This window comes from Mesocricetus auratus, unplaced genomic scaffold, assembly GCF_017639785.1.
Source record: "Mesocricetus auratus isolate SY011 unplaced genomic scaffold, BCM_Maur_2.0 Super-Scaffold_100030, whole genome shotgun sequence".
Classification (NCBI taxonomy): domain Eukaryota; kingdom Metazoa; phylum Chordata; class Mammalia; order Rodentia; family Cricetidae; genus Mesocricetus; species Mesocricetus auratus.
This window is the reverse complement of record NW_024429211.1, coordinates 8,983,976-9,007,013: the sequence shown is the minus strand read 5'-3', so window position 1 is coordinate 9,007,013 and position 23,038 is coordinate 8,983,976. Positions and strand designations below refer to the sequence as shown.

At 38.8% G+C, this 23,038-nt stretch overlaps 1 long non-coding RNA gene across 3 annotated transcripts in view; it reads right to left on the bottom strand.

Moving 5' to 3' along the window:
- Nucleotides 1-23,038, bottom strand: part of LOC106022177 — a 139,567-nt gene that overhangs the window by 65,982 nt on the left and 50,547 nt on the right. The window lies entirely within an intron of this gene.

Genomic DNA, 23,038 nt, shown 5'->3' with positions numbered 1-23,038 from the left:
TGAAAATCCAACTCAAAGCTTTTTCAGCTGATTCCTTAAACCTTTACAGATAGATGAAACCCGTTAAGGACCTTTTCCTTCCAGAACTACAAGAAGTGAAACTCAGGAACTTTAGCTGTTTGCTTAAGATTAAACTGATATCAGAGCTAAAAACTAAGAAGCTGTGTCTCTCATTGCTAAGTCTAGGGACTGTTTCATTAATTGTTCATAATAAAGTCAGAGTTTAGAGAAATAAAATTATATTGATTTGGGTAGAAACTGTTAGAGGTATGAGAAATGAGGCAAATTTGACATATATAAGTAATATTTTGTGGTTTGTATTTTTAAATTATTACATGTGAAAGTCACTGATATTGAGAAATAGTTTTTATTAAACCTTATGAGAGAAATATTGGCTATCCCTGACAAGAAAATATTAAATTTGATGAACTTTTAGAAGTACAAAATTAGAAGTTTCCCTGTCAAAGGAGTTTTCATTAAGTATCTTATATTGTAATGTGTAATGCTACGTTTGTGAAATGCTTCAATACACAGAATAATGAACTAAACACACACAGAATACAAATTGTGTGCATGTGTGAATTTTGTATAAATTAACAAATGAAGAATATAAGGTACACAGAATTGGAATGCATTGTGATAATTAAACATTGAAACCCGAATTTGTGGACCACGCTGTCTTCATTAGAAGCAGCTGTAACTATGCACAATTGTCCTTCAAGACCCAACCTGATGGCATTCCCTCCTCGAAGGAAGGGGTGTTGTGGGACATTAAGCCCTCCACTGCGATTTTAGCCTATAGAGCCTTCCTGCCACCTGTACATAATTCTTCCCCATCTGCACAAGGTCTTAATTTTCTTGGGAGCTGTCAGTTTAAATAGACTCTGGAATGTTAACTGAAGGGCAAGCCCTCTCTATAAAGCTATCAGGAAGTTGTCATCCCTACTAGGTGAGACTTCTCAGTGATGAAGATGTTTGCTGTAGTGAGAGATCTTACTAGGTACCTGTGGCCACACTCAAATGGGCGTGGTTAGAGCCGTGGGTAACTAGTAAGATCTCTCCCTACAGTTTGCAGTTATCCACTTTGGTGAGGTTCACCCGCTTCACCTGTGCAACAGAAGGAAGCTGTTTCTATGGTGAGTGAATGTTTAACCCTGTCCCAGTGAAAGTTTGTACAACCACATTCTCTGACTCCCTGAAGTGAGCACTGTTCTTCAGGTGGGCTCCTGGTATTATCAACCATTGTCTCCCCTTGAGAAGGAAATGCTGCTCTGAATTGGCTGATTAAAATGGAAGAGTGCATGGTACAGGAGCTCTCTGCAAGACTAACAGGGTGAATGTTAGTGGAGACAGACGGTGCTCAGTTCCAGCTAGGAGATATATGATGGTCGCTTTCCAAATTTACAAGTATTACATTTAGTTTCAGACACTTTGACTCCATGTATTCACCTGCAGTTATTAGTAGGTACTTAGATGTAGGACAGTGACTTTACTTCTTTCATAATTTAGAATAATTTCATTTTAAGCAAGTGCACTGTGTATTCATAAAAGGTGAAGGTAAGAACTAAGGGAATATAAAACTTAATTGATCCAGGAAAGCTAGTTTTTATTTACTAAAAAACAATAGATATTTGTAACACAAATATGGGTTAATATGCATTTAAAATCCCCCTCTGTTTACATGGTACCCCACTAACTAAATCCCATTTCCACTAAGACTTCACTCCACAATGACACACTCAATATCCTCATTGCCTTCGGAGGCCACATACAGTTACAAAAAATGAAAGTAAGCAATTAAGGAAGACAGGTATTGATTGACTTTGTAAGACATTTAGTAGATATTGTTCTTCTCAGGTTTCATTGGGGATTTGAGTTTGTAACCACAGTTTTTCTAAAAATTAATAAAGATATCCTAAAGTTTGAGTATCAGTTTTGGAATATAAGCATGTTATACACATATTAGGCAATTGCTAGGTTTACATCCATTTAACTTATCTTCTTGGAAATAAATATGTGCTTTATACACAAGAGGTGCATTGTGATGAGGTTGGAGGGCATGTTCCACAGAGGAAACTTTTTGGAGGTAAATCTTAAGACACTCTTCTCTTAACACGACTAACCCAGTTTAGATTCCAAAACTGAACATCAGTGACTTATTTAAGATGAGAACTTATCTGTCCTTCCTTTCTTATATTATATGTTGATATTAAACATGCCTTACATAATATCATACATATGTAATGATAGTCTAATTATTTATTATACAAGGCAAACACATTCAGGTTAGCCCCCACCACGCCCCATGTGTTTTTGCAGTTCCATTTAAATCTCTCTCCACTTTACTGAATAATGAGTTTATCTCAAACACGTGCTACTCATATCACCCCTAGCTTTTGTGTCCAACTCAAAAGATGAGGCAGAGAGAAGAAACAAGACTGAACTGCTTATAAAAGGAATTACACTGGCTGATGCTTCTACTAAGAGCGCAGTAAATGGTTGAGTCACAGAAAGTCCAGGTGATTGAGGAGAGCAATTCTATGACACACACCCAGTCTACGGGAGCCAGGTCAGCACAAGGCTTACATATACACCTTGCTGCATGTCAGGTCAGTGCAGGACGTTCTATAAGACATTGTGTGTGTTTGAGGCTCTACAGGCCAGAAGCATGTCTGAAAAGGATCACACGGTGCTGAGAAGGGTCCCAATTAGACCCCTGCTCAAAGTTAATTCTCCAAGTAATAAATGTCACCTTTTAAGATGTAAAATCTAAAGTGGCTGACTACTAATAGAACTACTGTTTCCCAACACTTTTACAATGCCATCTTACCAACAGCAAAATAGTAAGGTTCTAGTATTCACAGGATATTACAACTCTACCACACCCTTGTCTATTTATCCTATAGAATTAATCCACAGGTAGTCAGTACTATTACAAGTTATACAGAAATAAATACAACTGGTGTATTTGCTTCCTGTAACTGACTTCATATCACCCAACTTTTACCTCAGAGTCACATGCCCTGTGTCAAATCCATGGATGACTTTTCATTTACATCCAGCCATCCTCCCATGCTTCCTTGCTTTCTCAACTCCTATATATGCTCTCATCATTTTACCTTTTACAGTGTAACATTATCCTTTCTGGAAAATCTTATTCTGAATTGCTCATATGGACTTTTCACTCTAGAGGGCAAATTCCTCGAGAACAGAGGGGATGTTTACTCTGTGTTACTACCTTGCCAGAGAATAAAGCATTATGGTTGACAGTAGATCCCAGTGGATAAACAAATGGATGGAATCACTGTTAACCTGATACCAGATGAAAATCCAAAGAGACTCCAGACTTTACTAGAGTACACTCTCTATTTTATTCTGCCATGTTTCATATGTAGTTTCCTTCATCGCAATCACTGATCTCTTCTCATCACACCAACAAATTCTTCATTTATTGAGAACTCTTGGCTGATCACACGAAAACCAGCCCTCCAGGAGAGAGGGAACTGACAGTAACATTCTGTCCTGAGCATCCAATCCTACCCCCAGTAGATCTGACTCACAGCAGGAGACACTTGGCCTCTTTAGAATCACTAGTCTGTCCCACACACCTGCCAACAACAAAACAGCAGTCTCACCTCTGGCTTCCAGATCTGCAACATTGCTGAGCACCCACATTTGGGTCTGAATCTATGGTCCTGGTTCAGTTGCATTGGTGCTGTGTGTCCCTGTCCTACATCTAAGTACCTACTAATAACTGCAGGTGAATACATGGGGCAATGCCTATTCTCTTTGCTAAAGCTAACATTTCATTCCGATTTAGACAGTAATATAAAAAAATAAATAAAAACTAGAAATCCCCCCTTTGTCTCCATGAGACACAACCAGTTGTGACAATTTTCCTCTTAAAGGGGAAGAGTTGAGGACATCTCTCCATATAAAAAGTCAAGCTGGGAGAACACAAGCTCCATTTTAGGTCCATATACCTGGTTCTGCATCAAAGAAAGCAACCATGAGTTCTTTGTGCCCCTGACTTCCTCAACTTAGCAAAACTCCTATTAAAGTTTTTTGCTGTTTTGTTTTTCTCTGTATTGACAGATGACTCTTATTTTGACACACAACTGAGTGCCAAATACGGCCAATACTCTTTTTGTGCAGCTAAATTTTCCACACTGGAGAACTTGTATCGAATAATTTAACTGGATCATGCTTTGTCTCATGTCTGCCATTCTTTCCAAAGCCTAAATTCGGTGAAAGCTTGTAATCTGTCTATGGAGACCAAAAACATACTGATAAATTGATTTATACACACACTTTCAAGAGTGAGTAGAAAATTCGTCCAGTATAAATGGCATTTTCATAATGTGTATCAAGCAACTCCCTGCAATTGTAAAAGCAGTTTAATCGTCAGTGTTTGCTTTCCCCCTGCCTAAGCACTGCCCTTGGTAGCAATGTAAGTCAAAGGATTATGAATGCACTCACAAGCACTGTGAATGGTCTTTGATAAAGCAGTAGATCTAGTACACTTGTTTTTGCAAATTTGAAGAAAGTTGCAAGCTGTACCATGTGTGCCAGAGGTTATCAATCTAAAGGGAAGAACACTGAGAAATTTATACATACTTAATCTTTTCAATTGGCCATTGAAAAGGCCAATTGAATAGGACCATGATATCCCAGTACATTAGCTAGCTTGTTGAAGCCCATTCTCTATGGTGGGATATCATGCTGTATTTTTTCCTGTTCTTTTTTTAAATTTAATATTTTTTATTTAAATTAAAAACAAGCTTGCTTCAAATGTCAACCCCAGCTCCCTTCTTGTTGTGTTTATGTGCATCTTTGGGGTGTATGTCTAAGAGTGGAATTGCTGGATCTTGTGGTAGACTAATTCCCATTTTCCTGAGGAATCTCCACACTGCTTTCCAAAGTGGCTATAAGAGTTGGCACTCCCACAAGCAGTGAAGGAGTGTTTCCTTTCTCCGTATCTTCTCCAGCATAAACTGTCATTGGTGTTTTTGATTTTAGCCATTTTGAAGGCGTAAGATGGTATCTCAGAGTTGTTTTGATTTGTATTTCCCTGATGGCTAAGGATGTTGAGCACTTTCTCAAGTGTCTCTCAGCCATTTTAGACTCCTCTATTGAGAATTCTCTATTTAGTTCTGTAGCCCACTTTTTAATTAGGTCTTTCGGTATTTTGGACCTGGGGATAACACTAACCAAACAAGTGAAAGACCTCTATAGCAAGAACTTTGAGTCTTTAAAGAAAAAAATTAAAGAAGATCCCAGAAAAATGGAAAGATCTCCCATGCTCTTGGATAGGTAGGATCAATGTAGTAAAAATGGCAATCTTGCCAAAAGCAACACACAGATTGGACGCAATCCCCATCAAAATACTGGCACAATTCTTCACAGACATTGAAAGAACAATACTCAACTTTATGTGGAAAACCTAAAGACCCAGGATAGCCAAAACAACCCTCTACAATAAAGGAACTTCCAATGGCATCACCATTCCTGACTTCAAGCTCTATTGTAGAGTTATAGCCCTGAAAACTGCTTGGTATTGGCACAAAAGTAGACAGGTGGACCAATGTAATTGAGTTAAAAACCCTGATATTAACCAACACACCTATGATCTCTTGATTTTTTGACAAAGAAGTTAAAATTATACAATGAAAAAAAGAAAGCATCTTCGACAAATGGTGCTGGCATAACTGGATATTGGCATGTAGAAGACTGTAGATAAATCCATGTCTTTCATCATTCACAAAACTTAGGTCCAAATGAGTCAAAGACCTCAACATAAATCCAGCCACACTGAACTGCTTAGAAGAGAAAGTAGGAGGAACTCTTGAAAGAATTGATACAGGAGACAGCTTCCTGAACACAACACCAGTAGCACTGACACTAAGATTGACAATTAACAAATGGGACCTCCTGAAACTGAGAAGCTTCTGTAAGGCAAAGGACACAGTCAACAAGACAAAAAGCCCACAGAATGGGAAAAGATATTTACTAACCCCACATCTGATAGAGGGTTGATCTCTAAAATTTACAAAGAACTCAAGAAGGAAGTCGCCATGCTGTCTTAAAGCATGGGAGAGGGACCAGGCCCTGCTCCAACTTAATGATCCAGACTATGTTGATTCCTCATGGGAGCCTTTACATACAAGGAGGAGGGGACAGGCGGTGGGCTAGGGAGGGCTGGGAAGGTGTGAGAGGGGTGGGAGAGATAAATGTGTTTGGAATGTAAAATGAAATTTAAAAAAAACCAAAAATGGAAAACAGCAAAAAGAAAAACTGAGTTCAACCAAACTTGTAAAACTGATAGTGATTAGAGAACTAATCATTAGTGAAAAGCATTAAACAACTGCAAAGAAACAAAAAAATAACATGCTTTTAATAAAAATATACTATTTTGAAAAAAAGTGAAAACAAATCAGGGTGTGAGATCAACATTGTTTGTGAATGGTACTAACCCAGCTAGAGGTCAAATTAGAGATTACTGCTACAGTGAATGTCTGCAGATCTTAGAGGAAATAGTCCAGTCCATAGACACAGCCATCATGTGCTAGTAGTACAGATTGTAGATTTCATTCTCAGGTTCAAACCCTACTCTATTTTGTGTGGGGGGAGAAGAGTTCAGAAGTAAAATAGTAGAAAATTAAATATTGGGAGTAGAAAGGTATCTATATTTCACTCTTTTTTGTGCAGTAAAATATCTAACCCAAGCCCTCCCTCTAATTCCATAAATGACAAACCAGTACATGCACAGATGATGAGCATATGGCCAAAGGGGATGGACACTGATGTCAGCTCTGAAATCTGCTTTTGTCATCACTCAAGCTGTTGATACAAATGCAAAGTACTTATGTTTCTTTAAGTTAAATTTAATTATGAAATAAGCAGTACAGAGAAAGGTTTTTAAGTTTAAGCAGAAATCTGTGTACAACTCTCGCAATTCATTCCATTTTTCTGGATTTCAATTTCTCTCTAACAAGGAAATACTTGAGGCCCATTATTTCAGAGAAAATCACATCTAGCCCCCTGTCTTCCAACACTGTAGCATTTGTTGGCTTTCTTAATTATTACATTTCAGTCATTCTGCAATAAACCAAGATCAGAGAAAAATGCATGACAATTTGGTCATTTTTCTCTGTAAAAGGGTCCACTGTTGAAGACAGTTGTGTTTAAGGGCCTGATTATACTGTATATGAATATCTGCTATACGACCACTCTATACAGTCTTTGATATAATTGGGAAATTACTTTTAGATATGCACACAACACAGTTGGTCATACAACCCCTGCTCCCACTGCATCCACACTAATCTGTATTTTATTTTGATGTGTTCTTTAGAACTCCCCGAATTGCAAATAGCCTCTTAGTCTTGTGTGATTAGTTTACTTCCTTTGATGATCTTCTGTTGTGTCTACTTTCTACAGACAACATAGTTACACTCTTTGTGACTAATGAAGGTGTGCATAGACACTGTGTTTTCTTTAGCTACACATCGACCAGTGCTGACTGCATGGGCAGCAATTGTGAGCATGCCGTGATAATCAAGGGCATGCAGGTGTCTCCCATGGAAACCGTCCTTGATTTGTGGGTGTATACCTAGGGATTGTAGCTGGGTCATATGGTAGCTCTATTTTTTTCTATTTTGGAGAAACCTCGGTACGGATTTCAATCATGTCAGGGCTAATGTACTTTTCCAAAACTGTGTACATGGGTCTCTATTCCCTGCACCTTAGACAGCATTTGTACTTTTTGTTTTTTTTTTCTTTCTAGTAATGCAGAATGAAGAGAGAAAACTTCAGTGTGGTTTGATTTGTATCTCTCTGATGGTTAAAGACGAAAACAATTTCACATTTTTATTGGTCGTTTCATGTCATCTAAAGTGTCCCTGTTCATTTTCCTGGCTACTTATTGGTATTTACTCTTTTGCCATTTAATATTTGTGGTTCTCTCTGCCTGATAAATAATTGGCAAAGACTTTCTGCCATTCTGTTTTCTTCCTCTGCAATTGGTTAAGAGTTTTCTTTGGCTGGACAGTGGTGGCACATGCCTTTAGTCCCAGCACTCGGGAGGCAGAGGCAGGCAGATCTCTGTGAGTTCTAGACCAGCCTGGTCTACAAGAGCTAGTTCCAGGACAGCCTCCAAAGCCACAGAGAAACCCTGTCTTGAAAAACCAAAAAAACAAAAAGAGTTTTCTTTGTTATGCAAAGCTTCTCAATTTTGTTTAATGCCATTTGTCAATCATTATTGCAGTCATTTAGATTATCCATTCTTGCATATACTTCTCTTATATTCCTTCAAATTTCTAGTTTTTTTGTAAACTGGGTTTTGAATAAAGTGATAGATTAGGACTTAGTTTCATTCATCTACATGTGTGTAACCAGTTTTTTTGCCATCAATCTTTTAAGATAAAAAGAAGTTTAAAAACTTTTTAAGAATGTGTATTTTTGGTAATTTTGTTAAGGTCCAGTGATTGCAGATGAATGGTCTTTTCTAAATCTTCCCTTCTACCATCTCCTTGACCATGTTTGTGAGAGTGAAACCTATGTTAGTATAACTAAAAAACGATGTCAAAGCAGATATTCTGGCACCCTCAGCATTTCTGATTGCTCAGGATTACTTCAACTATTGTAGTCTTTTCTGTTTCCCAATGAATGTTGAGGACTTTATATTTTTCTCACTATTTCTATAGAAGATGTCACCAGACTCTTAACACATGCCACTCCTACCTCTAGAAAATTCCTGGTAATGTGTGCATTATATCAATACTAATTCCGCTGAAACGATCAGCTTTTAAAGCACTGTCCAAAAGGAAACAGCCGTGCTGAAGCTTGGCTCCGCTTATACGATTGATTAGGCAGAGTGTTGAAGCCAGTGACCACTCTGCTTTACAGCCTTGTTTCTGCTTCACTATCTGCACATTGTTACAGTGGCTTGATTTAAGTCAAATGGTCTTATAAGTTATTCAAGACTGAACTATTCCTACAGTTCCCATAATCACCAAAATGCTTATGACTCAAGTTGCTATTAGCTCAGATATATATTCATATTTCTAGTTGTCCCTCTGTGTTCTCTGTATCTGTTTTTAGTTGCTTCTATGATTCTTGTGACCAGCAAAGTTTGCCAAGGAGGAAATCTCTCTAGTATATGCTAACAACCCATGCACATTTATCCTTCTCCTCTATCCCTCAAATCATGTGGAAACTGCTCATCTCTAATACAGTATAAACACTACGGTACATGCTTCTCAGACTGTGTTCTTCAGAGAATAATATTTATGGGCAAATGCCTTTACTTATTTAGACACCATTTTATTTCTCTTGTCTGAATCCATTGATTCAGAAAAAGATATATAGATCTTACCATATTAAAAACATGTCTGTTCAGTCAGTCCACACTGCAAAGTTATGAGTTATTAAAGGAAATATCAACATTCTTAAATGTAATAGCTCTTAAGGCAGAATGAAGCTGTGACAAACAATCAGTTTGGGCAAGGCCTTTTGTGTTTAATACAAATAAACTAATCAATCAAAACCAACTCTTGTAATTAAAATCCTCACCATATTACCCAAAGCTATCACAGGCAGAAAATCAGGGTCAATAAAGGAGTGTGTCCATGCCTCCTGTCCACAGACAGTTGAAAACTACATAACCCTCTAGCCCTGACTTTGGCATCTAGTCAATCCCCTTCCTCCACTCTGATCACCATCTTGCCTGTAATTTTCTACCACTTTCCTCTACCTTGGCTACATATGAAGTAAATCCTTGCAAAAATGTTTCTGGAAATATGAACAGAATCCTCAGTCTAGTTATTGTTTGAGTAAAACAAGACACTCCACAGAGTTCTATTTCAAGAATTCCCTCAGGTTTTCAAATTGCATTGTAGACTTTGCCTTTACATTCAGTTTTACAGTAACGGCTCTGGTTGTGTGTGAGACGCTTCTTTCTTTGATGTTCTTGTGTTTTGTTTTTGTTTCATTTTTGTTGTTGCTATTGTTTGCTGTTTCTGTGTCCCTTTGCTGTTTAATTCCTTCCTGCTATCTTTACATTGAGGGAGATATATTGGGCCTTTCTCTACATGTTGAGTAGCTCCATCCTTCATTCAGTCTTTACCACCAGACTCCAGAACTCATTGTCTGGGTTCTAAGTTCTCCCTCTCTGAAGGACTTAGTGTTCTCATAGAAAGATGGTAAGCTTCCCTTACACTAAAAACACACAGAAGGTGTTAGCTACTTTAGTGAATTATTCTTGTTAGCAAAACATACCCCAGATGCTACACTTGATCTCTGGGAGAGTCCTATGAAAGAGCATGACACCTAAGAAGCAAGGACAACTGATGGCATCTTACAGTTATCCAAATTACTGCTTCTAATTTTAGGAATATTGTCTACTTCAAGGCCAGTAAGAAAGCATCCACTTAAGCATTACTCTTCTAGAAGGCACCTTAATTTAGAAGAATAAGAGTGAGTTATTGGGTACACAGGACGCGAAGTGAACAAACAATAATGACTAGAGTTTCCTGTGAGGAACCAGACTTTAGGGGCAAATTAGGGTGGAGAGCATGTAATGGTTCATGTACAGAGGGATTTATTCCCGAGATTTCTCTTTGTGTGTGTCTGTCTGTCTCTCTGTGTCCATGCATTTCTGTCTCTCTCTAATTCTCTCTGTCTCTGCCTCTCTCTCTCACACACACACACACAGAGAGAGAGAGAGAGAGAGAGAGAGAGAGAGAGAGAGAGAGAGACAGAGACAGAGACAGAGAGACAGATTGACAGAAAGTCTTGATTCCCTTCTACCACCTACTGGTGATGGAATGATAAGTATGTGTGACCTATCTCTGTTTTATGTGGTACTGGGGGTGAACTTTAAGGCTCTTTACATACTAAGCAAGCATGTTAGTAACAGAGCATACATGGACAGTTTATAACCCAAACCAAAGTAATTCTAAAGATGCATACATTTCCAGCCTGTCAATTAGTTTTAGGCCTAAATCAACATTTTCATCAAAGAATAAGAGGTTTAATAAAAAATGTGTTATGGCCGGGCATTGATGGCACACGCCTTTAATCCCAGCACTCGGGAGGCAGAGGCAGGCGGATCTCTGTGAGTTCGAGGCCAGCCTGGTCTACAAAGTGAGTTCCAGGACAGCCTCCAAAGCTACAGAGAAACCCTGTCTCGAAAAACCAAAAAAAATGTGTTATGTTTCTATATATGACTTGTTCCAGAAATGTCCTCAGATGCTTTGCATCTGAAAGTCCTGTGTTTGAACGTGTGCTTGAGCTGCTGAGATTACTCACCACAGGGTCATGGCGTTCACCAGAGAATCCTCTATTTGACTGTGTTATGCACTTTACAGTGGATGTCCATCAAATGCTGAATGTTAGAGCATCTCTATTTCTTTATTTTAAAATTCAGTCAAATTTCACTAGATCAAAGGCTCTCCATAGAATTCGTCCAGAATTAAACAGCCTGAAGCAGATTTGGGGAAAACTGTATATCTTCAACATCAAAAGGAACATGATAATGTGAGATGATTAGATATTTTTGTTTCTGCTTTACCTCTATGCTTCGGAGTGAATGAGAATATTTGAGACAAGTGACTTTAATGTTTCAAATATGGAATGTGTAGGATATGGTAAGAACAAGTAGAGGAAAAGAATGCTTAAGGAGTATATCTAGCCCTTACATTTCAAGATGTAGGATTCTAATGAGTCAAATTGGGAGTGTAATACCTATCACAACATCTCATGAAGATAGATAAAATTATGTGCATAAGTTTTGAGATACACACACAAAAACATATGTACATATATTTGCTTCCCACCATCCATAGTAAGCATCAATATTAACAATGGGTGTCGTGAAAAATAAATAAAAATGTTCTAACACTAAGGGAATAGTCAATATAAATATCAACCTAACCAAACTCTTGAGCTCTTGACAGTTCCTCAGTAACTGGTAGAAACATACTATGCTGTAGAAGGTAGTGTTCTTATAACAAAATAGTAATTAAATTAATCAATTAAATCCTGTTTTATTCCATAAACAATTAGTAATCAGAAAAAGGATTTTATTTTATTTAACTTCTAATATTTTCATGATGAATTTTTAATTTTCTTATTTTTTATAAGTGCTTTTGAGCAAAATCCTATAGAGAAAAAGACACGTATGTATGTATGAACACACACACACACATACACAGTGTTGAGATAGTATTTATTGCCAATTTGATGATATTATGAATCATGTAAAGGGAAAAAGTCATCTCTAAGGGATTATCTACTTAGGTTATGTCTTTCGGCGGGTCTGTGAGGGATTGTCTTCGTTAAATGAAATAAGATGGGAGAACTGCCTTAAATGTGCGTAACACTATTCCACAGGATGGGGTCCTAAACAGAATAAAACAGGAAAATCTGGCTGACCATAAGCATTCATCATTCTTTGTGTCTTGATTGGGATGCAATGTTACAAACTGCTTTAACCTCCTGCTGCTGTGATTTACCCAATAAAATGGACTTTAACTTCAAATTGTGAAGCAAAAATAAACTCTTTCTCCCTCAATTATCTTTTATCAAGTTATGTTATCACAGCAGCACAAAAAGGAACATGACACATATATACGCATACATAGTCACACATGTGCTCGCATACACAATAATATATGCACATGGCCATATACACACTCACACACACAATAAACTGACAGACAAACAAGTACATAAAAGTTAAATAACGGTACAGGGAAGTAGCTGTCCCTACGGCAGCATCAGGTAAACAGGCCGGCTTCCCGGCCTGTGTTCCAGAGCCTGCAGATCGCCTGGGAACTGCACAGAGCTCCCAATCCCGGCAGGAGCCAAGCAGCCCAGACTCCAGATCTTCTCTCCCACCAACGAGACCAGGAAACTAGAGGAGCCAGGGAGACCAGGGGAGTAGCTGTTCCGGATCAGGTACAACAGGACCCAGCATAGGGTCCAGGGGACCAGGTAGGAGGCTAAGCGCCCAGATTCCTGTTCTTCTTCTCCACCCACGGACCACCATTTGGACAAGGTATAGAAGAACCAACAGATTATTGGACTTGCTAGCACCCACCAAAAGGGAACTCTGGTCCCCAGGCCAGTAAGGGGCTCTTTCTGCACCCACTAAAAGAAGAGATGGGAAAGAGACAATACAAAAACACAGTCAGCAACAGAAAAACAAATATGACACCGCCAGATTCTAGAGACTCCACACCAGCAAGACCCCAACATTCCAATGGGAAGGAAGCAGAAGAGAACGACCTTAAAAGCACTTTCATGAAAATGATAGAGGCCCTAAAAGAGGATATTGGAAAATCCCTCAAAGAAATGGAAGAAAAAACAAACCAAAAAATGCAAGAAATGGAAGAAAAAACAAACCAAAAGATGCAAGAATTGGAAGAAAAAACAAACCAAAAAAGGCACAAAATGGAAGAAGAAATGAAGCAAAGAATGCAAGAAATGGAAGAAAAAACAAAGCAAAAAATGCAAGAATTAGAAGAAGAAACATACCAAAAAAGGCAGGAAATGGAAGAAGAAACAAAGCAAAAAATGCAAGAAATGGTAGAAAAAACAAAGAAAAAATGAAAAAAAATGGAAGAAGAAACAAACCAAAAAAGGCAGGAAATGGAAGAAGAAACAAAGCACAAAATCCAAGAAATGGAACATAAAGCAAACCAAAAAATGCAAGAAATGGAAGAAAGAACAAACCAAAAAGTTCATAAAAGGCAACAAACAGACGAACAGATAAACAGAAAATTGCAAGAAGCAATGCAAACGCTGCAAGGGTTGAAAACTGAAATAGAGACATTAAAAAAAACACAATCTGAAGAAAGGCAGAAAATAGAAAAGCTGGACAAACAGTCAGGCACTACCAATACAAGCATTACCAACAGAATAGAAGAGATGGAAGAGAGAATCTCAAGTGTTGAAGATACGCTAGGAGAAATGGATTTATCAACCAAAGAAAACCTTAAGTTCAACAAATCCCTAACACAGAACATCCAGGAAATATGGGACACCATGAAAAGACCAAACCTAAGAATAATAGGTATAGAAGAAGGAGAAGAAATCCACCTCAAAGGGGCAGAAGGCATATTCAACAAAAATCATAGAAGAAAACTTTCCCAACCTTAAGAAAGACATGCCAATGAAGGTACAAGAAGCCTACAGAACACCAAATAGAGTGGACCACAAAAAAAATCCCATTGCCACATAATAATCAAGACCCCAAACATACAGAATGAAGAAAGAATATTAAGAGCAGCTAAGGAAAAAGGTCAAGTAACATATAAAGGCAGACCTATCAGAATTACACCTGATTTCTCCATGGAAACTCTGAAAGCCAGAAGGTCCTGGATAGATATTCTACCTACACTAAGAGACCATGGGTGCCAGCCCAGACTACTATACCCGGCAAAGCTCTCAATCACTATAGACGGAGAAAACAAGATATTCCATGACAAAACTAGATTCAAGCAATATGTGTCCACTAACCCAGCCCTACAGAAAATTTTGGAAGGAAAACTCCAACCCAAGGAAGCTAACTACAACCAGAAAAACATAAGCATTAGAGAATCCCTCTCTACCAACAGCCAAAAGAACAAAGGGGTGAAATTCCACCCATAATTCCACCAACAACAACCATCGCAAATCAAAGAAGAATGAGCAATCAATGGTCATTAATATCCCTCAATATTAACGGCCTTAACTCACCCATAAAAAGACACAGACTAGCAGAATGGATTCGAAGACAGAACCCTTCCTTCTGCTGCATACAAGAAACACACCTCACCCTCAAAGACAGACATTACCTGAGAGTTAAAGGTTGGGAAAAAAATTTCAATCAAATGGACCCAAGAAACAAGCAGGGGTAGCAATCCTAATATCTAACAAACTAGACTTTAAAATAAAATCAATCAAAAGAGATAAAGGAGGTCATTACATACTCATCACAGGTGAAACCCACCAAGATGAAGTGTCTATCCTGAACATCTATGCCCCCAATACAAAGGCATCCACATTCGTTAAAGAAACATTATTAGAACTTAAATCTCATCTAAAGCCCCACACAGTTATAGTGGGAGATTTCAACACACCACTCTCACCACTAGACAAGAATAAAAGACAGAACTCAACAAAGAAGCAAAGGGTCTAATAGAAGTAATGACCCAACTGGGACTAACAAATATCTATAGAACATTTCATCCACATAAAAAAGAATATACCTTCTTCTCACCACCACATGGAACCTTCTCAAAAATCGACCACATATTTGGCAACATATCAAACCTCAGCAGCTACAAAAAAATTGGAATAACTCCATGCATCTTATCAGACCACCATGCCTTAAAATTAGAATTCAACAACAACCCAAACTGCAGAAAACCTACAAACTCATGGAAATTGAATAATGCTCAACTGCACCATCCCTGGGTCAAAGAGGAAATAAAAAAAGAAATTAAAGACTTCCTCGAATTCAATGAGAATGAAGACACAACATACCCAAACCTATGGGACACTTTGAAAGCAGTGCTACGTGGGAAGTTCATAGCACTAAGTGCTCACATGAAGAAACAGGAAAACAGTTATACCAGAGAATTAACATCACAGCTAAAAGCTCTAGAACACAAAGAAGCAAACTCCCCCAGGAGGAGTAGATGCCAGGAAATAATCAAATTGAGGGCTGAAATCAACAAAGTAGAAACCAGGAAAACAATACAAAGAATCAATGCAACGAAGAGTTGGTTCTTTGAGAAAATCAACAAGATAGACAAACCTTTGTCCAAACTTACCAAACAGCAGAGAGTGAACATGCAAATTAACAAAATCAGAAATGAAAAGGGGGACATAACAACAGACTCTGAGGAAATCCAGAGAATCATTAGGTCATACTTTGAAAACCTGTACTCCACAAAATTCGAAAATTTAAAGGAAATGGATGACTTCCTGGACAGCTATCATTTGCCAAAACTAAATCAAGAACAGATAAGCAATTTAAATAGACCTATAACCCCTATGGAAATAGAAGCTGTCATCAAAAGTCTCCCAACCAGAAAAAGTCCAGGTCCAGATGGCCTCAGTGCAGAATTCTACCACAAATTCAAAGAACAGCTTATACCAATTCTTCTCAAAGTGTTCCACATAATAGAAGCAGAAGGGTCTTTGCCAAACTCTTTCTATGAGGCTTCAATAACCTTGATCCCCAAGCCACACAAAGATACAACCAAGAAAGAGAACTTCAGACCAATATCCCTCATGAACATTGATGCAAAAATACTCAATAAAATACTGGCAAATTGGATCCAAGAACACATCAAAACAATCATTCACCACGATCAAGTAGGTTTCATCCCAGGGATGCAGGGATGGTTCAACATACGAAAATCCATCAACGTAATCCACCATATAAACAAGCTGAAAAACAAAAATCACATGATCATCTCACTAGATGCTGAAAAAGCCTTTGACAAAATCCAACACCCCTTCATGATAATGGTCTTGGAGAGATCTGGGATAACAGGGACATACTTAAACATAATAAAAGCCATATACAGTAAACCAACAGCCAACATCAAACTAAATGGACAGAAACTCAATGCAATTCCTCTAAAATCAGGAACAAAACAAGGCTGTCCACTCTCTCCATACCTTTTCAACATGGTACTTGAAGTTCTAGCTATTGCCATACGACAACAAAGGGGGATCAAGGGGATACAAATTGGAAAGGAAGAGGTCAAACTTTCACTGTTTGCAGACGATATGATAGTTTACATCAATGACCCAAAGAACTCTACCAGGGAAATCTTACAGCTGATTAACACCTTCAGCAAAGTGGCAGGCTACAAGATCAACTCAAGAAAGTCAGTAGCCCTATTATATACAGATGATAAAAGGGCTGAAAGAGAAATCAGAGAAACATCACCCTTTACAATTGCCACAAACAACATAAAATACCTTGGGGTAACGCTAACCAAACAAGTGAAAGACCTGTATCGCAAGAACTTTGAATCTCTAAAGAAAGAAATTAAAGAAGCCCTCAGAAAATGGAAAGATCTCCCATGCTCTTGGATAGGTAGGATCAATGTAGTAAAAATGGCAATCCTGCCAAAAGCAATCTACAGATTCAATGCTATCCCCATTAAAATCCCAGCACAATTCTTCACAGACCTTGAAAGAACAATAATCAATTTTGTATGGAAAAACAAAAGACCCAGGATAGCCAAAACAACCCTGTTCAACAAGGCAACGTCCGGAGGCATCACCATCCCTGACCTCAAGCTCTACTATAGAGCTATAGTCCTGAAAACAGCTTGGTAATGGCACAAAAATAGACAGGTAGACCAATGGAATCGAATTGAAAATCCGGGTATTAACCCACACATGTACGAACATCTGATCTTTGACAAAGAAGCTAAAAATATACAATGGAATAAAGAAAGCATCTTCAACAAATGGTGCTGGCATAATTAGAGACTGGCATGTAGAAGAATGCGGATCAATCCATGTTTATCGCCATGCACAAAACTTAAGTCAAAATGGATCAAAGACCTCAACATAAATCCAGCCACACTGAACCTCATAGAAGAGAAAGTGGGTGGTACCCTTGAATTAATTGGTACAGGAGACAGCTTCCTGAACATAACACCAGTAGCACAGACAGTGAGATCAACAATTAATAAATGGGACCTACTGAAACTGAGAAGCTTCTGTAAGGCAAAGGACACAGTCAGCAAGACAAAAAGGTAGCCCACAGAATGGGAAAAAATATTCACTAATCCCACATCTGACAGAGGGTTGATCTCCAAAATTTACAAAGAACTCAAGAAGCAAGTCTCCAAAACAGCAAAGGACCCAATTAAAAAGTGGGCTGCAGAACTAAATAGAGAGTTTTCAATAGAGGAGTCTAAAATGGCTGAGAGGCACTTGAGAAAGTGCTCAACATCCTTAGCCATCCGGGAAATGCAAATCAAAACAACTCTGAGACACCATCTCACTCCTGTCAGAATGGCTAAAATCAAAAACACCAATGACAATTTATGCTGGAGAGGATGTGGTGAAAGGGGGACACTCCTCCATTGCTGGTAGGAGTGCCAACTGGTTCAGCCACTTTGGAAAGCAGTATGGAGATTCCTCAGAAAAATGGGAATAAACCTACCACAAGACCCAGCAACTCCACTCTTAGGCATATACCCAAAAATGCCCATTCATACAACAAAGATGTCTGTTCCACTATGTTCATAGCAGCTTTATTTGTAATAGCCAGAATTTGGAAGCAACCTAGATGTCCCTCACCTGAAGAGTGGATAGAGAAAATGTGGTACATCTACACAATGGAGTACTATTCAGCAGAAAAAAATAATGGAATCATGAGATTCGCAGGCAAATGGATGACACTAGAAGAAACCATCCTGAGTGAGGTAACCCAGTCACAAAAAGAGAAACATGGCATGTACTCTCTCATATATGGATTTTAGACATAGATCTGGGGAGTGCCAGCCTACAATCCTATGGTCAGACAGTCTGGGAAACAGAAACTACATTTAGTGGCTGGTTAAGTACTGAGCTGAACTCAAGAAAGCCAGTATCAGAGAGGGAGGACTGATGATCAAAGGGATTAAGACTGGGCTGGTTGAACCCCCAGAAACAGCTGACCAGACAAAGGTTAACTCTTGAATCCCAGGCATCAGCCTGGGAATCCAGCATGGGACTGATCAAGACCCCCTGAATGTGGGTGTCAGTGAGGAGGCCTAGGTAATCTATTGAGCCTTGGGCAGCAGATCAGTACCCATCCCAAGTATACACACGGACTTTGGACTCCCATAGAACAATGTGAGGTGCACTCTCACCCTGAACTCTTGGGGAAGGGTCTAGGCCCTGCCCTATATGAAATGACAGACTATGGACACCCCCATGGAGGGCCTCACCCTCCCTGGGGGAACGAGGGGATAACGGGGGGGATGGGGGGAGGGCACGGGAGGAGGGGAGGGAAAGGGAGAGGGACCTGGAACTGACTTGTGAAGCAACTTTGTTTCTTATCTAAATTTAAAAAAAAAGAATAAAAAAAAATTTAAAAAAGTTAAATAACATAATGCATATACATACACAGAGAAATACCCATCCATATATACAGATAAACATACACACAATATAAACACCTAGACAGAAACACCCTCTTACACACAGACACACACACATGAATATACAATTTATACACACACACACACACACACACACACACACACATACAACTCCTGGTTATCTCATCAGGAAGACATAAAACATGCAAAATGCTAAAGAGGTCATTTTACTATTTTAATGAAAATTTTCTAAGTATTAGGTAACAGAATGTTCCTATTTAAAATCAAAGCTTTGGTTCTATTGTAAATTTACTGGCTCAAATGCTTCAGAAACTCACAATTACACAGATTTCCATCTAATTCTCTTCCAACCCCATGAATATCAGAACATGTAGAGGCAGGTCACAATTAAACACATTTCAATTTCTAGACATTACTAGTTTTTCAGTTCTTGTAAGACAGATTCAAATCATGTCACAATACAAGATTTACTTTTTTGTTGTTTTTGTTAAACTCTCTGGGAAAAAGTCTCAACAAAGTCTATGATCTCCACAGTTAGATTTTTCACAATTTCCTCAGGTGTCTGTGGTACTCTACCATCCTATTAAGATGCTGCAATCTGCATCATTGCCCATGAACCTGTCTGTACTTCAATTTGCTATGCTTGCCTGAGAATTGGGTCTTATTAATATGTTCCAATGAAGAGAAAATTATAATTCTGGAAATTTTTTATTTGTGCCGTCTTCCTTCCCATCCATCCCTGACAATTTTCGTGTGAGACCTCTGGATATAACAGTATAAATAAACACAAATATTTAAATGTACTTGTCTCTGACTCATTTGTTTTTTAAGCTGAATTGAAAGGTGTGGCTCCAACCCAGGAATATGTTTCCATGTCAGAGGCAGGAAATATGGGCATTACATGAGTATTTGCCAAAATCCATGACTTTTCACTCATGGCAAAAAGGCTCAAAACGTGAAGGAACAAGTTCAGAACAGATGAGAGGACCACTTTCCATTTTTCCATGTAGCTCTTGTTGGGGAAAGCACATTCTGCCCAGTGCTATAGTCATATAGTCAGGAGAAACCCCAAGACAAAATAACCTTTCTCATCAATGAGAATAAAAGACACTCAGTGAAAACGGGAGATTCAGAGGTAATATTCAAATTATATTAAGAAAATAGTGGGTTTCTCCAGAGGAACAGATTGATAGAATGAGGTTATAGTAAGAGGCAATTTACTGGATTGTCTTACAGGTAAGGTCTGTGTCATTCTACAATGATTGTCCTCACATTGCAGATGCTGAGAACCAGGCAACTGTTTATCATGTAAGGTTGGATGCCTCAGTAGTACCAATTTGGTACCGAAGGTGTGGAGAGCTCCTGGAGAGATGGGCTTCAGTACACGCTGGATACCTGAAGCAGTTGTAGTCTGATATCAGCAAAGGAATATCACAATGGCCACAGGAGCAACTAAAGGCTTCAAGAACTCATCAGCAAAACAGGAAGGCAATAAAGGGAAAATCGTTTACCCCCTTTGGACCTCCTTTTATGTGGCTGCCACTGAAAGGGGTCACCCACATTTGGAGTGAGTCCGCTCATTACAGATAACTTAAACAAAGGAATCCCTCACAGATGAGTCCAGAAGCTTATCTCATAGTTGATTCAGATACTGTGCAGATTAACCACCACAGATGGGACAGTAACCCCTGAAATTGGTTTATAAACCAATGATAAAGCGTCATATCTTTAGCTGTGGATGAGTAAGACTGGGTCAAAGAATCATGCCAGGTATCTGTGGCCTCAAGTACAGTGGAGATAGATGTTAGAAGGAACCATGAGTTAGATATGAAGTTTTGTTGTCTGTTAAGACAAAATGATGTAGAAGAAAGAAGAAAATAAGTTCACCGCACTGTCCTCCATGTACAAATATGTAAACCATCCAACACAGAATAATAGTTAGGAATCAAGTGAAAAAAATAATGCAAGCCATTAATTACAAAGTTGAAAGATAACAATCTCAATGAAAGAATTCAACAAGATTGTAAGCAGCCATTATTCAATACACTCCAAATGTGTTTAAAGACAGTTTAAAGCATTTTTATAAAGAACCAAATGGAAAAATGGGTCTGAATATTTAAAGACAAACTTGTGTTAGATGATCTGGAAAAGCAGAATGAAGAAGAAAACAAGCAAACAAGTGAAAGCAAAGATATTAGAAAACAGAAACTCCCAGAACTAAATCAGAACGAAGAAAGCAATGGTGAGGACCAGCATCAACTCTGGTAATTGCTGTAAAACCAACCAGCCTAGAACCTGTGTCTTTGCAGTTTGAACCAGTGAAGGAAGATGGTAAGAATACCCTGAAAAGTAAACAGACATACTTACACACATCATAAGGAAGTTGCTGAGAAAGATTTGGAAAGTGATTTAAAGGAACACAACAATGTACAGATCAAGTATCCTAGTGACTGAAAAGATCTCATCAGAAACCAGGGAAGAGCAGATACACAAGAACTACAGCATCATCGACAACTTCAGAAAAAGACTTTCAACCTCAAACATTACATTCAAGAACATAATCCTTCACAAGTTCAGGGAGGTAGACCTTGTTCAGTAGATAGCAAGTGGAAAGTCAGAACTCTTCATCTAAAGACACACTGAATCGAGAGTGTTCCAGCATCTACTCAGACCCCAAGGAACGTGTGAGATGTAAGTGAGAAGCATTGGAATTAAAAACAAGAGATAGCAGCAATATCTCAACAAATACAAAATACCACCTTTCTCCTAATAATCCCCTAATGTAGCTGATAGGAAACATTAGTTGACAGTAATAAAAGACTTAGGAAATTTAGACATCCATAATTTAGTTTGAAAAGGAATCACTAAAATAGCTGCTTTGCTTTTCTGGTATTCAGCTTGAAGCTTGAACCCAAATATTAGTCTCTGGGTCTTTTTTGTAATTGCATTACAGTTAAGTGTGCATGTACCTAGCAATGATACTTTAAAACACATGAAACAAAACATATAGAAATAGATAGAGAAGGCCGGGCGTTAGTGGTGCATGCCTGTAATCCCAGCACTCCCGAGGCAGAGGCTGGAAGATCTCTGTGAGTTCAAGGCAAGCCTGATCTACAGAGCAAGTTCCAGTACAGGCTCCTAAGCAATACAGAGGAACCCTGTCTTGAAAAACAAAAGAACAAAAAACAAAAAAGAAATAGAGAAATATAAAATCAATACAACCCAGAAACCTCAGCATTCACCTTTGATAATAGGTGTTACTTAAATTCACAGGAAAATGGATGGAACTGGAAGAAAACATCCTGAGTGAGGTAACCCAGTCTCAGAAAGACAAGCAGGGTCTCTACTCACTCATATATGGTTACTAGACATAGAGCAAAGGACTACCAGCCTACAATCCACACTGCCAGAGAAACTACGAAACAAGGAGGACCCCAAGAGAAGAACCCATGGACTCCCTAAGAAGGGGAGGGAAACAAGAACCCCTGAGCAAATTGGGAGCACGGGAGGGGGTGGGGAGAAGGGGGCAGCTGCAGGACAGAAGGGGAAAGATGGAGAGGGGGAGGAGGGAAGAGAACTGAGACAGGGGAGGAATAGAGGAGGGCAAGAAAGGAGATGCCTTGATAGAGGGGGTCAGTATAGGTTTGGAGAGAGGTCTGGCACTGGGGAAATGTTCGAGGATCCACAGGAATGAACCCAACTAAGAATATAGGCAGTTGTGGAGAGGCTGCCTTTGATGCCCTTCCCCTATAATGAGATTGATGACTACCTTGGTTGCCATTCCTAGAGCCTTCATCCAGTACTGATCGAAGCAGAAGCAGGCACCCACAGCTAAACACTGAGCCATACTCCTGGTATCCAATTTTGGAGAGGGAGGAGGAATGAGCAAAAGGAGGCAAGTCTGTGCTGGA